The following is a 15,770-nucleotide window of genomic DNA, read 5'->3' on the forward strand; positions in this document are numbered from 1 at the left end:
TTCAGAAGATTTCAAGAACAACTTGTGGGTATTCATCCCCACCGTGGTTTTTCCTAGTTGGGTTTCCACATGAAAAATCAGTGTGTTATGTGTGATGCTTTTTCATGTGATGTTTTAGTGTTTTCTGTTAAGCGGTAATGCAAGCTAATCCAGTGGTCATTATATTTTTGATGTATTACTTGTTTAAGCATATGGGTGAAGTGGAAATGAGATATTAGGTTTTGTGAAGATCTAAGTGTTACCGGTTTATGACTTTTACAGTCACTGTGTTTTACCAATATTGCCTTGATTTAGATCGGTGATGTTGTTTACCAGTTAGTGTAGTATTTGCAGTTTAAGTTGTTTGTGAAAGTTTTTGTCTATACTGATTCACCCCCCCTCTCAGTATCTGTTGGGTATTTACTGTTCATCATTATTCATCAATTGGTATCAGAGCGTCCTCCAGGTCCTCTATGCTATAAGCTTAACCACTTGAGGAAAAGATCCTATTCTCATGATGAAAAGGGAAGGTCCTAAGTTCAACAGAGATAACTTTAAGACATGGAATAAAAAAATGAAGATCTACATTAAAAGCATCGGTGCTCAACGCTGGAACTATGTTGAGAATACTTATGTTGTCCCTACTAGTACTCTCACCGATGATCAAAGAAGAGAAATTTAGGAGAATGGGCAAGTCATGGAAGCTCTTATCAACAGTCTATCTGATATTGAGTTTAAAGATGTTCAAGACAAAGATAATCCCAAAGATGTATGGGATACTCTGGAGACTATCTATGGCGGTGATGAGCATGTAAAGCAAGCTAAGGAAGAGAGTCTTAGGGGAAAGTTTGAAGACATGCAGATGGTTGAAGGAGAGACCATTCAACAATATGTGATAAGAATTAAAACTGTTGTTGGAGACATCAAGAGTCCAAGAGGTACAATAGATGAGTCCACCATTCCTAGCAAAGCTTTGAGATCCCTGTTACTGGTCTATGCAATAAGGGTTGCTGCTATTCAGGAGTTGAGATCTATTGACAAGACAAAGGCACCCCTTGATTCTATCATTGCTAAGTTGACCACATATGAGCTAAACAGTTATGATGGCAGTATTCAGAAGACTGAATCAACCTTTAGAGCATCTGCTGCACTATCTAGAAAGGTAAAAGAGGTTAGTACAAGCTGTGAACCCAGACAAAGTAGAGATATGGATGATGAGGAGATCCTGATGGAGTTTGAAGCTCTTCTTGCCAAGAGACTTCCTAAGGGAACTGGAAAATATAGAGGTAAGCTCCCTTTGAAATATTTTTCTTGCAATAGGATAGGACACATTGTTGTCAACTGTCCCAATAGTGATAATAAGGACAAACCAGAGAAGTTTAAAAAGCTCAAAGGAGGAAATAGGAGAAACTGTCTTGTTGCAGTCGATGAAGGTGTCACTGATGATGAATCAGAAGATGAAGAAAGTGAAGACATAGTGTTTGTAGCCATTAAGGAAGATGTGTCAGATAAGAAGGCTTTTGTCTCCTGCTTTGATAATTCTAATGAGTGGATTATTGATAGTGGATGTTCTCACCACATGGCTGGTGACCGAAGGAAGTTTTTGTCTCTGGAAGAGTACGATGGAGGTGTAGTCCGATTTGGTAATGATGCACCATGTATGGTAAAAGGCAAAGGGTCCATCTCTTTAAATGGAAAAAGTAGTGCTGATAATGTGTATTGGGTAGAAGGTCTCAGTCATAACCTTTTGAGTGTTGCCCAGCTAAATGATAAAGGACTCACTCTGGAATTCAAAGATGGAGTATGCAAAATAAAAGGAAAGAGTGGTGAACTGATGGCCACCGGTATGCAAACCGAAGGTAACTTATTTCAATTAAATACAAATATCAGTCAATGTCTAATGGATAAGCTTGATGACAGTTGGATATGGCATAGGAGACTCTGCCATGTAAATTTTGATAATATTGTGAAGGCCAGTAAGATCAAGGCAGCTAGAGGATTGCCTGTGCTGAACAAACTGGAGAATCCTTTGTGCAGAGAATGTCAACTGGGGAAAATGTCTTCCTCAACCTTCAAAGGTAAATCTTTCAGAACATATAATTTACTTGATCTTGTGCACATTGAATTGTGTGGTCCTATGAAAACTAGGAGTGTTCGGGGAGATAGGTACTTTATGATTCTTACTGGTGATTGCTCAAGAATGATGTGGATCATATTCTTGAAAGACAAGTCTGAAGCCTTTGGAAAGTTTAAAGCCTTCAGAGCACTAGTTGAAAAGGAAAGTGGTAAGAGGATTAAATACCTTAGAACTGACCAAGGAGGTGAGTTCACTTCTAGTGAGTTCAATAAGTACTGTGAAGAGAACGACATCAAGAGGCAACTATCTGCCCCTCGGACTCCACAACAAAATGGCCTAGCAGAAAGGAACAACCAGACTGTAGTTGAAGCAGCCAGAACGATGTTGATTCAAGGGAAGGTTGCTCACACTTTTTGGAGAGAAGTGGTGAGCACTGCAGTCTACACTATGAACCAGGTACTCATCAAGAAAGGTAAGGATAAAACTCCTTATGAGTATTGGACCGGTAAGACTCCAGTAGTAAGCTACTTTAGAGTGTTTGGTAGCAAGTGTTATATCAAGAGAAGTGAATACCAGAGCAAGTTTGATGCAAAATGTGATGAGGGAATATTTCTAGGGTATTCCACCAAGAGCAAAGCTCTCAAGTGTTTTAACAATAGGAATCAAAGAATTGTTGAAAGTATCAATGTTAGAGTTAATGAAACCTCTGAGAAACCTGAGGAAACCAGCAGGGAGCGAGTGGTAGATGAACCAGATGTAACCTTCTGGGAACTGGTTGCAAAATAACCAAGTACAAGTAACAATGCTCCTACACTAGTAGATTTTCATGTAGATGCTGATGAAGATGAGGATGAAGAGGAAAAGTAAAAGAAATCTGTTAAGATCATTCCTAGGTATGTAAAGCTGCATCATGATCCAAAGCAGATCATAGGGGATAAGGATGCAGGAATACTTACAAGAAGAAAGGTCAGAGAGAATTCTTGCATGATTTCTGAATTTGAGCCCAAAACATTTAAAGAGGCACACAAAGATGAAGACTGGATTAAGGCTATGGAAGATGAACTTGACTAGATAGAAAAGAATGATACATGGTCTTTGGTACCCAGACCTGAGCACAAAAAAGTTATTGGCATCAAATGGGTTTTTAGAAACAAGCTAAATGAAGATGACACAGTGGTAAGAAACAAAGCAAGATTGGTATGTAAGGGATATGCTCAAGAAGAAGGAGAAGACTATGGAGAAACCTTTGCTCCAGTAGCTAGATTGGAAGGAGTTTGAATGCTACTTGCATATGCAACCTTCAAGGGGTTTAAAGTATATCAGATGGATGTGAAATCTACATTCCTGAATGGAATACTTGAAGAGGAAGTGTATATAGAATAACCAGATGGGTTTGCCCTATCAGAAGACAGTGATATGGTGTGTAGGCTACATAAAGGCTTGTATGGATTGAAGCAAGCATCTAGAGCATGGTATGAACATTTACACTCCCATCTTGTGAAGATTGGATTTGAAAGAACAAGTGAAGATATCAATATCTATCTGAAGACAGAAGGAGATCAGATTCTGATCTGTGAAGTGTTTGTTGATGACATAATTTTTGGTGGAGATGACAAGATGAGCCATGCGTTTGCAGATGAAATGAAGAAGGAATTCAAGATGTCACTAATTGGAGAGATTAAGTTCTTCATTGAACTACAGATTCAACAAATGAAAGATGGTATCTTTATCACTCAGTCCAAGTATGTCAAAGAGATGTTGAAGACCTTTGGCATGGAAGACAACAAACTGGTTGGTACACTGATGATGACTGGTTGTAAATTGTCAAAAGAAGATGACTCAGCGTTGGTGAATGAGAAGGAATACAGGTCAATGATTGGTAAGTTGCACTATGTAGTACACAACAAACCAGACATAGCACATGCAGTGGGCATTGCTGCACGTTTCCAGAAAAGTCCAAGAGAATCCCACTTGGTAGCAGTCAAGCGGATTCTTAGATATCTGAAGGGAACTATAGATTATGGATTGTGGTATCCATACAGTAATGATTTCAATCGCAAAGTGTTTACCGATGCTGATTGGGCTGGTAATGTGGACGAATGAAAAAGAACAAGCGGTGGTGCATTCTTTCTCGGTGGTAGACTCGTCTCATGGATGAGCAAAAAGCAGAGTTGTATCTCTCAGCCCATAGCAGAAGCAGAATATGTAGCAGCATTTATGAACTGCACTCAGACAATTTGGATGAAGCATGTATTAAGTGGTTTCATTGTCCCTGTATCTAAACTGGTGAGTATATTTTGTGATAACACAAGTGCAATTAATATTTCCAAGAATTCGGTTTTGCATGCTAGAACCAAGCACTTCGAGCTCAAGTATCATTTCTTGAGGGAGAAATTTCAGAACAAAGAGGTTGTATTGAAACATGTTTCCATTAAAGAGCAGTTAGCAAATATATTCACCAAGCCTCTACCGAAGGCTACATTTACCTATTTAAGAGGTGAATTAGGGGTGCTGCCCCTTTAAGAGGTGAACTAAAGGTATGTGCTCCACATCAGTCAGGTATTGCATTGTCAAATCTTTATCTTTTCAGGATTGATGTGTTGAAGGATGCTACTCCTCAGGGGGAGTAGCATAGTAGATCATGGATGTTTGTGCCTCCACTTTGGCATTGTTGTCAAAGGGGGAGAAGATGTGAAGCAGAGAAGATATCTGCAATATTGAAGACATATAATATGGAAGAAGATGTAGAGATATCTTTGTGTATTGCCATCAATGCCAAAGGGGGAGATTGTTGGCATATGTGCAGAGTTTGATGACATGATGGGATTGTATGTTGTCATTGATATCAATATGTTGAAGTATGAACTGGTATATTGAAGATGATGTCAATATGATGAAATATGAACCGGTATATTGAAGTAAGTGAACCGGTATGATGGTATGAACCGGTATATGCAAAAAGTGAACCGACATGTGAACCGGTATATGGAAAGTTTGTATCGGGGTTTTTGGTTGATGCATTCTAAGTCAGTGTTATTCGACCGACGATATCCTGTGATGAGTTAGCATTGAGATGAAGATTAGATTGCATTACCACGTCAACTTTGTGCACGTGAAGAATCTCCTTGAGGATCTTGCATGAAGAATGTTGATTCTATCTACCTCGGGAATGAGCAAAATCTTAGTAAATGGTGGAGAGAGCGTGATGGGTTATTAGCTTCCAGAAGCGGTGAAGAACGGATGATGAAGAACGCCTTGAGATTTGTTCAAGATTGTTTTACCCTATGTAATGTGTTTAAACGGCCAGGATTGGACCGACTGTATTGTTAACCTAGATGCTTAGGGTTTTAGGTTTTGGCTACCGACCTAATTGTTGTCTATAAGGTCGATGATGATTTTTATTTGAAGTTGTTGGCAAATTAATGTATTTGAGGTGATTCTTGCCAGACCAAAGGATTAAGAAGAGATTTGCAGAGTGTGATTGCAGAGGAAAAGGAATTGAAGTGGATTTGCCTTGGCATTGAGTGTTATTATCAGATCGGTGTATTACCCGTTGACTTCTAACCATTTCAGCAGTTGGAAAATCCCTTTACCGGGCAACTTTAACATGATTTTTGTAAATCCTTTAACAGGGTGACTCAAAATCATTGAGTTCTTAAAATCCTCTAACAAGGTAACCTTTAACATGGTTTTAACCTCTAACCAGGTATTTAGCCATCCCTTAACTGGGTGATCCCTAGCAGGATCGGTTCCTAGCAGAACCTGTTGTAAAGTCTTTAACCAGACTAGGCTCCTAACAGAGCGAACTTCAAAAGAGTTCAAGAACAACTTGTGGCTATTCATCCCCACCGTGGTTTTTCCCAGTTGGATTTCCACGTGAAAAATCAGTGTGTTATGTGTGATGCTTTTTCATGTGATGTTTTAGTGTTTTCTGTTAAGCGGTAATGCAAGCTGATCCAGTGGTCATTATATTTTTGATGTATTACTTGTTTAAGCATATGGGTGAAGTGGAAATGAGATATTAGGTTTTGTGAAGATATAAGTGTTACCGGTTTATGACTTGTAAGTCACTATGTCTTACCGATATTGCCTTGATTTAGATAGGTGATGTTGTTTACCAGTTAGTGTAGTATTTGCAGTTTAAGTTGTTTGTGAAAGTTTTTGTCTATACTGATTCACCCCCTCCTCTCAGTATCTGTTGGGTATTTAGTGTTTATCATTATTCACCAGTTAGTTTATTTGGGATTTGTGACATCTACGGATGGATTGAAGATGGATCTTGAAAAGGTAAGATCAATTGTTGAATGGCTTACACCGGAAAGCATTGGGGAGGTAAGATCATTTCATGGATTGGCTAGTTTTTACTGGAAGTTCATTAGAAATTTCAGATAAATTTGTGGTTCTATGACATAAGTAATGAGGGGATATAGGAAGGATTTTAAGTGGACATTTGGAGCAAATTAAAGTTTTCAGTTGTTGAAGAAAGAGGTGACAGAGCAGCCTATGTTGGCTTTACCGGATTTTAGCAAAGTATTTCAAGTAGATTGTGATGCAAGTGGGAATGCAATTGGAGCAATGTTAAGTCAAGAAGGAAGACCAATAGCATATTTCAGTGAGAAATTAAATGATGCCTGAAGGAGATATTCGATGTATGGTCTAGAGTTTTTTGCCATAATTCAAGCATTGAAGAAGTGGAGACATTATTTCTTGCCTAAGGAGTTTGTGTTGTATACCGATCATCAAGATTTACAATACTTGAACATCCAAGGCAAACTGAATTAGAGACACATGAGATGGGTGTAGTTCTTGCAGAGTTATACTTTGTTTACCAGTTAGTGTAGTATTTGCAGTTTAAGTTGTTTGTGAAAGTTTTTGTCTATACTGATTCACCCCCCCCTCTCAGTATCTGTTGGGTATTTAGTGTTTATCATTATTCACCAGTTAGTTTATTTGGGATTTGTGACATCTGCGGATGGATTGAAGATGGATCCTGAAAAGGTAAGATCAATTGTTGAATGGCTTACATTGGAAAGCATTGGGGAGGTAAGATCATTTCATGGATTGGCTAGTTTTTACCAGAAGTTCATTAGAAATTTTAGATCAATTTGTGGTTCTATGACATAAGTAATGAGGGGATATAGGAAGGATTTTAAGTGGACATTTGGAGCAAATTAAAGTTTTGAGTTGTTGAAGAAAGAGGTGATAGAGCAGCCTATGTTGGCTTTACTGGATTTTAGCAAAGTATTTCAAATAGATTGTGATGCAAGTGGGAATGCAATTGGAGCAATGTTAAGTCAGGAAGGAAGACCGGTAGCATATTTCAGTGAGAAATTAAATGATGCCTGAAGGAGATATTCAGTGTATGGTCTAGAGTTTTTTGCCATAATTCAAGCATTGAAGAAGTGGAGACATTATTTCTTGCCTAAGGAGTTTGTGTTGTATACCGATCATCAAGATTTACAATACTTGAACATCCAAGGCAAGATGAATCAGAGACACATGAGATGGGTGTAGTTCTTGCAGAGTTATATTTTTATTTTGAGGGAAGAAGTGGAAAATCAAACAAAGTTGCTGATGCCTTGAGTAGGAGGAACTTGTTGACTGAGCTGAGAGTGGAAGTATTGGGTCTTTAGGAGTTGAAGAATTTATATCAGGATGATCCGAATTTTGTAGAACCTTGGAAATCTTGCAAATAATCGGTTATGGTAGACAAGAGCAAGTGGCTAGAGTATTTCATTCAAGATGAGATGTTGTTCAGAGGAACTCAGTTGTGTATACCTAGGAACTCTATGCAGGATAACCTAATAAAAGAGAAGTATAGAAGAGGATTAGCCATACACTTTGGTGTTGATAAGACAATAGGCTTGGTTAGTGTGAATTACTTTTGGCCTCAGATTCATAAGGATGCTTGGATATTTGTGCAGAGCTATAGAATTTGTCAACTTGCAAAAAGTAGCAGTCAAAATGTTGGATTGCATAAGCCTTTAATAGTTTTAGAGATACCTTGGAAAGACATAAGCAAGGATTTTATACTAGGATTGCCTAAAACACAAAGAGGAAATGATTCTATTGTTTTGGTGATGGATAGATTCTCAAAGATGGCAAATTTCATACCCTATAAGAAGACAACAAATGTCGTGCATATAGCTGACCTATTTTTCAAAGAGGTGGTGAGACTACATGTATTACCTAAAAGCATAGTTTCTGACAGACATAAGTTTGTTGGATATTTTTGGAGGATACTTTGGAAGAAGATGAAGATAGATTTGAAATTTAGTTCTACTTTTCACCCACAGACCAATGGATAGACAAAAGTAGTAAATAAGAGTTTGGGAAATTTATTGAGATGTTTAGTTGGAGAGAAAATCGGAAGTTGGGACTTGATCCTTGCACAAGCAGAGTTTGCCTAATAATTAAGTGAATATGAGTATTAGAAGAACACCCTTTGAGATTGTTACTAGAATACACCCTAGAGGCTTATCAGAGTTGAGAGACATTAGTAATAAAAGGAGTGCAAAAGTGAAAGAATTTGTAGAACATCTGAAGACAACACATGCTTAGGTTAAGCAACACTTGGAGGACATGAACCACAAGTATAAGAAAAAAGTAGATGAAAAGAGGAGACACAAGGAATTTGAAGTTGGAGATGAAGTGATGGTATATTTGAGAAAAAAAAGATTTCCAGTTGGAACCTACAATAAGCTGAAGATGAGGAAGTTTGGACCTTATAAGATCTAGAAGAAATTTAGTTCCGAAAATGCATATGAAGTGGAGTTACTGGATTCTTTGGGTATTTCACCTATATTCAACATTGTAGACCTTCATCCGTATCATGAGGCAGATTTCAGTGAAGATAGTGCAACAAACTTGGAGAAGCAGATGCCCCAGAAGGTACTGGATCACATTAAAGACATTTTGGATAGTAGAGTTGGTGGCAACACCCGAGGAAAACATTACAGAGAATATCTTGTGAAGTGGAAGGGTAGACCAATTGAAGACTCATCATGGATTTCTCAGGAAGAGGCAACCCATCTTGGCTTTCCTCTAACCCCTGCAAAGTGAGGGTCTCACTTTTTCATCAATCCCAGATGTCTGATGCAGGAGCATCCCTGGTTCTTCGCAATCTTGCATCAACCAAAAACATTTTCTTTCTGTTTGCTTTTTGTTTTGAAGTTTCAACATTTCTATTTGTGTTTCTTTGCATTTGCATACCGGGTCTTGCAGAGTTGGATTTTTCTTGTGGACTTGTTCATCTACCCTATCCTAAGTCTGCGGGATGTCTGAATCTTTTTTCGAAAAGTTATCGCTTTTAGAATCTAGGATATTTTTATAGCCAGAGCACTAGGACTGCCTGGACCTATTTTGCTAATGGAGAATCTTGCAGATCATTTTTTGTAGCTTGTGGAGCCTAATTATGTTGCTTCCAAAGTTCCTTGGCTTGTGGATGACCTTCCCTTGGGGTCCACACATCATTCTATGTTGTTTTCAAAGGGATTCCTTTGGTGGAGGCCGACCTAGTTGTTTTCACATTACATCTTCTTCATTTGGGATTTGTTCCATCTTGGACCGACGCAGATTATCCTTGAGCTATGGATATCATATAAATCAATGTAATTAAGCATAAGGAAGATAGATCTTGAGACAGAGGATTAATCGGGATATTAGAAGATCCAAAGTTGGCTCGCATTCTTGCTGGAGCCTGGATAGTATATTTGAGCATGTTTATAATCAAGATTGTGTGCCAAATCTTGTAAGCCTGCATGTTGCCGATGAGTTGTAATTGAATTCATGATATAATATAATTCAGTTTTGGCATTGTCTCACTCATATTGAGTTGTTTGTGTTGTGATTCATTTACTACATGGTACATATTGTTCTCTTTGAGGACTTACTCTTGCCATGACTGCACCATGCAACACACTACAATCATCCAGTCACCAAGAATATCACATAACACGAACATATCAGAGAAATCATCAATAATGAGCATGACGATAAATGTAGACCATCAACACAAATAGGACATGATTTAGAAACATCCACAAGCATCATGAATTATCACAACAACAACCACAATATCACCACTTACTAGAATATTCATTATCGTTATACTGAACCTCACGAACATCAACTATACTAATTGTCAATTTGAAAGATACAGTTGCGGACTTCCAAATCATGAACTATTTGAATTGAGGATACACCAGAACTTCCCAAACACTCTGCCAAATTTGCAAACCAAGATATTGCAATGCTAAGCAAAACGCAAAACATTGATGAACACTGAACAACAAAGAAACCAACTGCAATACCAGATCACATAACTCGATCAAATCATCATGCAAACCACAAAAACTATAGCTAAATCAACTAGAGATACTTATCTCAAAACCCTTTAATCCGCAAAATCTCAACTGCAACACACTGGCCAAACCAACTAATTTAATTTGACTGCAACACTGGAACACACAGAGGAATATGTTGATAGCAATGACAACACATCACTCAAACACATATTTGCACATTATCCCAACAATCTCCCCTTTGGCATTGATGGAAACATATGACATGAAAAAAAATCAATGACAAAGAAAAGAACAACTCACAATAATCAACAAAATCCCCCTAAGATCAAGCATATGATATGACAATTTTTCACATGATTCTCTCCCCCTTTGACATTAATGCAGAAACACATATTCACAATCTTGATCCTATCCCCCTTTGAACTATCTCACAAAACTCTCTAAACTGAATATCTTTCCATCAAATTTGAACATTAAGCCATAACACTGACTACTCCCCGTGAGTAGTAGCCACCACTCATCAATCCAGATCACAAGACATCTCTGTGAAATGCATTAGAATGATGCAAATCAATGCATCTTAGTTCTCACTAGGAGGGGCAATCACCCCTAACTTCTCTCTGAGATACTCAAAGGTATCTTTAAGAAAAGGCTTCATGAAGATATCTGTAATTTGTTCCTTTGTAGACAAATACTCTAATTTGACTTCCTTCTCATTCACCTTCTCTCTCAAGAAATGAAACTTGATTGATATATGCTTAGTCTTAGAATGCAACACCGGATTCTTAGAAATGTTGATAACACTTGAATTATCACAATATATAACAGTAGGCTCATCAAAAACAACTCTGATATCTTTTAACATTTGCTTCATCCATATTACCTAAGTACAATTGCTAGCAGCAACAATGTATTCAACGTTTGTAGTAGATAAAGAAATAACATTATGCTTCTTACTCATCCATGAAACCAATCTCTTTCCCAAGAAAAAATCACCATCACTAGTACTTTACCCATCATCAACATCACCTACCCAATCAGGATCAGTAAAAAAAGTCAAAGTAAAATCATCATCTTTAGGATACCGCAAACAAAAATCAACTGTCCCTTTCAAATAGATAAAAAATCTTCTTCACAGCTACAACATAAGATTCCTTAGGATCGGCTTGAAATTTAGTAACAAGAGACATAACATTCATAATATCCGGTCTAGTCTGAGTCAAATAAAGCAATCCACCAACCATAGACCTATATCTAGTCTGATTTTTTCTTGGAGAATCATCATCCTTTGTCAACATACATCCAGTTACCATAGGAGTACCAACTGGCTTTGCATCATCCAAACCAAACTTCTTTAACAATTCCTTCACATACTTGGATTGAGATATAAAAATGCCTTTATCCAACTGAGTAATTTGCAATCCCAAAAATAATTTCATTTGACCAATCATAGACATCTCAAACTCATTCTGCATGTCATCAACAAACTTCTTGCACAAACCATCATCTCGACCAAAAATAATATAATCAACAAATACCTCAACAATCAAGATGCTATCATTATCAATTTTGAAGTACAAATTACTATCAATAGTACCTTTATTGAATTCAAGCTTCATCAAATACCTATCCAATCTAGCATACCAAGCTCTTGGGGCTTGCTTGAGTCCATACAATGCTTTCTTCAACCTGCAAACTATATCTTCCTAATTTATAAACTGAAATCCATCTAGTTGCTCAATGTAAACTCCCTCTTCCAACTCACCATTAAGAAAGGCTGACTTGACATCCATCTAATAAACTTTGAAATCTCTATAAGCAACATAAGCAATAAATAATGTAATAGCTTCAATTCTAGCCATTGGAGCAAAAGTCTCCTCAAAATCAATTCCTTCCATCAAAGAATATCCCTTCCAAACAAGTCTAGCTTTATTCTTAACAACTTCACCCTGTTCATTCAATTTGTTTTGAAAGACCCATTTAGTTTCAATTAGATTCTTATCCTTAGGTCTGGGAACAAGAATCCATGTATTATTCTTTTCAATCTGGTTGAATTCTTCTTCCATTGCTTTAACTCGATTTTCATCCTTACATGCTTCATTAACATTTTTACATTCAATCTTCGAAATCAAGCAATACTCTTCAACAATTATTCTTCTAGTCATTACACCTTTATTCTTATCACCTATGATTTGATTTTCTAAATGATTCAACCTTTCACACCTGAGAGTCTTCGGATTTTCTTGATTTTCAGACTCTTGAGCTCTTACTTCTGCACTAGCACTTTTACGTTCTCCTTCATTCTCAAGCTTTTCCAGAACACTTGAATTTGATTTTGGGTCTACACTTGCTCTACTTTATCTGAACTGACATCCTAATCATCTGAATCATATTCAGAGCATTTGATCTGTCTCTCATTTCTTTCATCAACCTTCACATTAGTACTCCCAACTATCTTTCTCAATCTCTTGTTATAACACCGGTAGGCCTTGCCCTTAGTAGAATAACAAATAAAAATTCCTTCATCACATCTAGCATCAAACTTCCTTAAATCTTCATCTCTTTTGATATAACAATTACTTCCAAAAATTCTAAAATATCTAACTATAGGGGCATGACCAAACCATAACTCATAAGGAGTCTTACCTGTATCACCTTTGATATGCACCTAGTCAAGAGTATATATGGTATTACTCACAACTTCTCTCCAATAGATATGTGAAACATTTCCTTCAATCATCATGGTTTTGGTGGCTTCCTAAATTGTCCAATTATTCCTCTCCACAACACCATTTTGCTAAGGGGTCCACAGAGTAGATAACTGTCTCTTCGATCCATGTTCTTCACATAATGCATTTAACTCACTGGAAGTGAACTCACCACCTCTGTTAGATCTCAGACACTTCAGCTTCAATTCATTCTTTCTCAACCATAGCTTTAAAATATTGAATTTCTCCAATGCTTCAAATTTATCCCTTAAGAAAGTAAGCCACATCATCCTTGAATAGTCATTAATTAGCAACATGAAATACCTGTCTCCTTGCAAGCTTCTCACTCTAGAAGTAGCACATAAATCAGTATGCACAAAATCCAACAATCCATTAGAACTATACTGTTTTCTTTTAAAAGTAACTCTTGTCTACTTCCCTAACTGACATTCCTTGCATACCGAATTAGTAGGCTTTACCAACTTAGGAAGATCTCTCATTGCTTGAGTAGAACTTATCTTAACCATGCAATCAAAATTCACATTACACATCCTTCTATGCCATAACCAACTTTCATCAACCCGAGCAATCAAGCAACTTTTACCATCAACATTCAAATGAAAGATATTACCTTTAGTCTTTGTACTTGATGCAATCTCAATTCCGGAACCACTCAAGATTTTACACTTGCCATTCTTGAATTGAAAATCATATCCCTTGTCTACCATTTGTCCAACATTCAAAATATTATGCTTTAGACCTTCAATATATAAGACATCATCAATATTATGCTTACCATCAAGAGAAATAGAACCTCTACCACATATTCTACCAACTTTATCATCATCAAATCTTACTACACCACCATCATAATGTTCCATACTCATAAACTTACTCTTATCACCTGTCATATGATGAGAGCATCCACTGTCAATAACCCATTCATATTTCTCTTCAACTTTAAAAGCCAAAGCATTCTCTTCATTGATGCAACTAGTATAATCCGTAGGCACTAGATCATCTTCCTTGATAGCTATAAACATCCATTCATCTCCTGAATTTCCCTTATCAGATTCATCATCTGTCACACCTTCATTAGTAGCATACAAATATTTCTTTTGATATTTAGGCTTGTATGACTTAAATGGATTCTTAGGAACTCTTTCTAGACACCTTGAAGTAAAATGTCCTATCTTATTACATGAAAAACATTTGAGAGACAACTTTCCTTCATACTTATCGACACCTTTAGGAAATCTTCTCACATTAGGGATTCAATCTCCTCAAGCTCTTTTTCTTCTTCTTTAAGTTCTCTCATCTCGTTCTCATATCTAGACACCCTTGTAGAAATTTCTCTTGGATCATATTTCTACTTCCCGGAAACAATAACTTTGAATGCAGATTCTGACTTAGGAAGAGATTTAATTTTCTCAACTCAAAGGCAACAAGCTTGCTAATCAACATGTCTATAGTCACATCAGTCACCATCCAGATCTCTTCAATATCAACAACTTTATATTTGTAAGCAGGAGGCAAGGATCTCAACACTTTAGCCACAATCTTTGATTCTTCCAATACTCCACAGACACATATGATATTCAACACAAGTTTATTCACTTTCTACATAAAGGAAGTAATGTTTTCATCTTCGCCCATTCTCAACATCTCATACTTTCCCTTTAGGCTCTGCAACTTAGCAACTTTCACATGGTTGTCACCTTCATACAAAGTATCTAGCTTCTTCCAGATCTCATAAGCAGTCTGCAAATCCATAACATTAGTCATCTCAGAATCAATCAAGGAACTCAAAAATGATTCCTTAGCTCTAATATTGTATTCGTCTTCCTTTATCTCATCCGAAGTTGAAGGACCATCCAAAGGAATATTATACACATTCTTATTAATCTTGTAGTAATCTTCAACGATGCATCTCAAGTAACACTCCATCTGGTTCTTCCAAAGAGAGTAGTTTTTCCCATCAAATCTCAGACTATCCTTCTTGTAAGCATAGGTTGCCATCCCAAATTACCTCAAGCGGTCAAGCTTCAGAGGATCTAGCTCTGATACCAATTGTTGGCAACAAGGAAAAAAACTAAGAGGGGGTGAATCAATTTTCTCACAAACTCTACTTAACTCAAACACAATTTTAGATCTAATAATTAATAATGAAAGCATAAATCAACACCACATCAATAACACACATAACACCAAGATTTTTGACATGGAAAACCTGGTCAAGGGAAAAACCATGGTGGGAACCTACCCACAATAAGATGATACCCTATTGGAAGTATATGAAATATTACAATGGGGAATGCACATGCATTCAGGCACACTGCCTATATCTCACTACTCAAATATAATACCAACAAGGGATACAACCCTGGGAAAGACTCACTATCTTACAAAAACATTTAGATTGCATCCGGAAGATCATGAACTGATAGAATAGCATTTCCTCATGCCTAGTTACAGTTCTGGTTAGGCACATATACTTCTCTTTCACACTTCTTCTCTACTACCAAAAGATTAAAGCATTATTCACACATCTCACACATTTGCAGATACATCGACAACATGATATTAAATTTATTTATACATATCATCAACCTATATTTCAAGGTCGGCTCAACACACATCACAAATTAAAAAGGTATAACCATACACACTACAACATAACATGCGGACCAAAACAATGTT

Source organism: Cryptomeria japonica, chromosome 3 (assembly GCF_030272615.1).
Source record: "Cryptomeria japonica chromosome 3, Sugi_1.0, whole genome shotgun sequence".
In the NCBI taxonomy this organism is placed as follows: domain Eukaryota; kingdom Viridiplantae; phylum Streptophyta; class Pinopsida; order Cupressales; family Cupressaceae; genus Cryptomeria; species Cryptomeria japonica.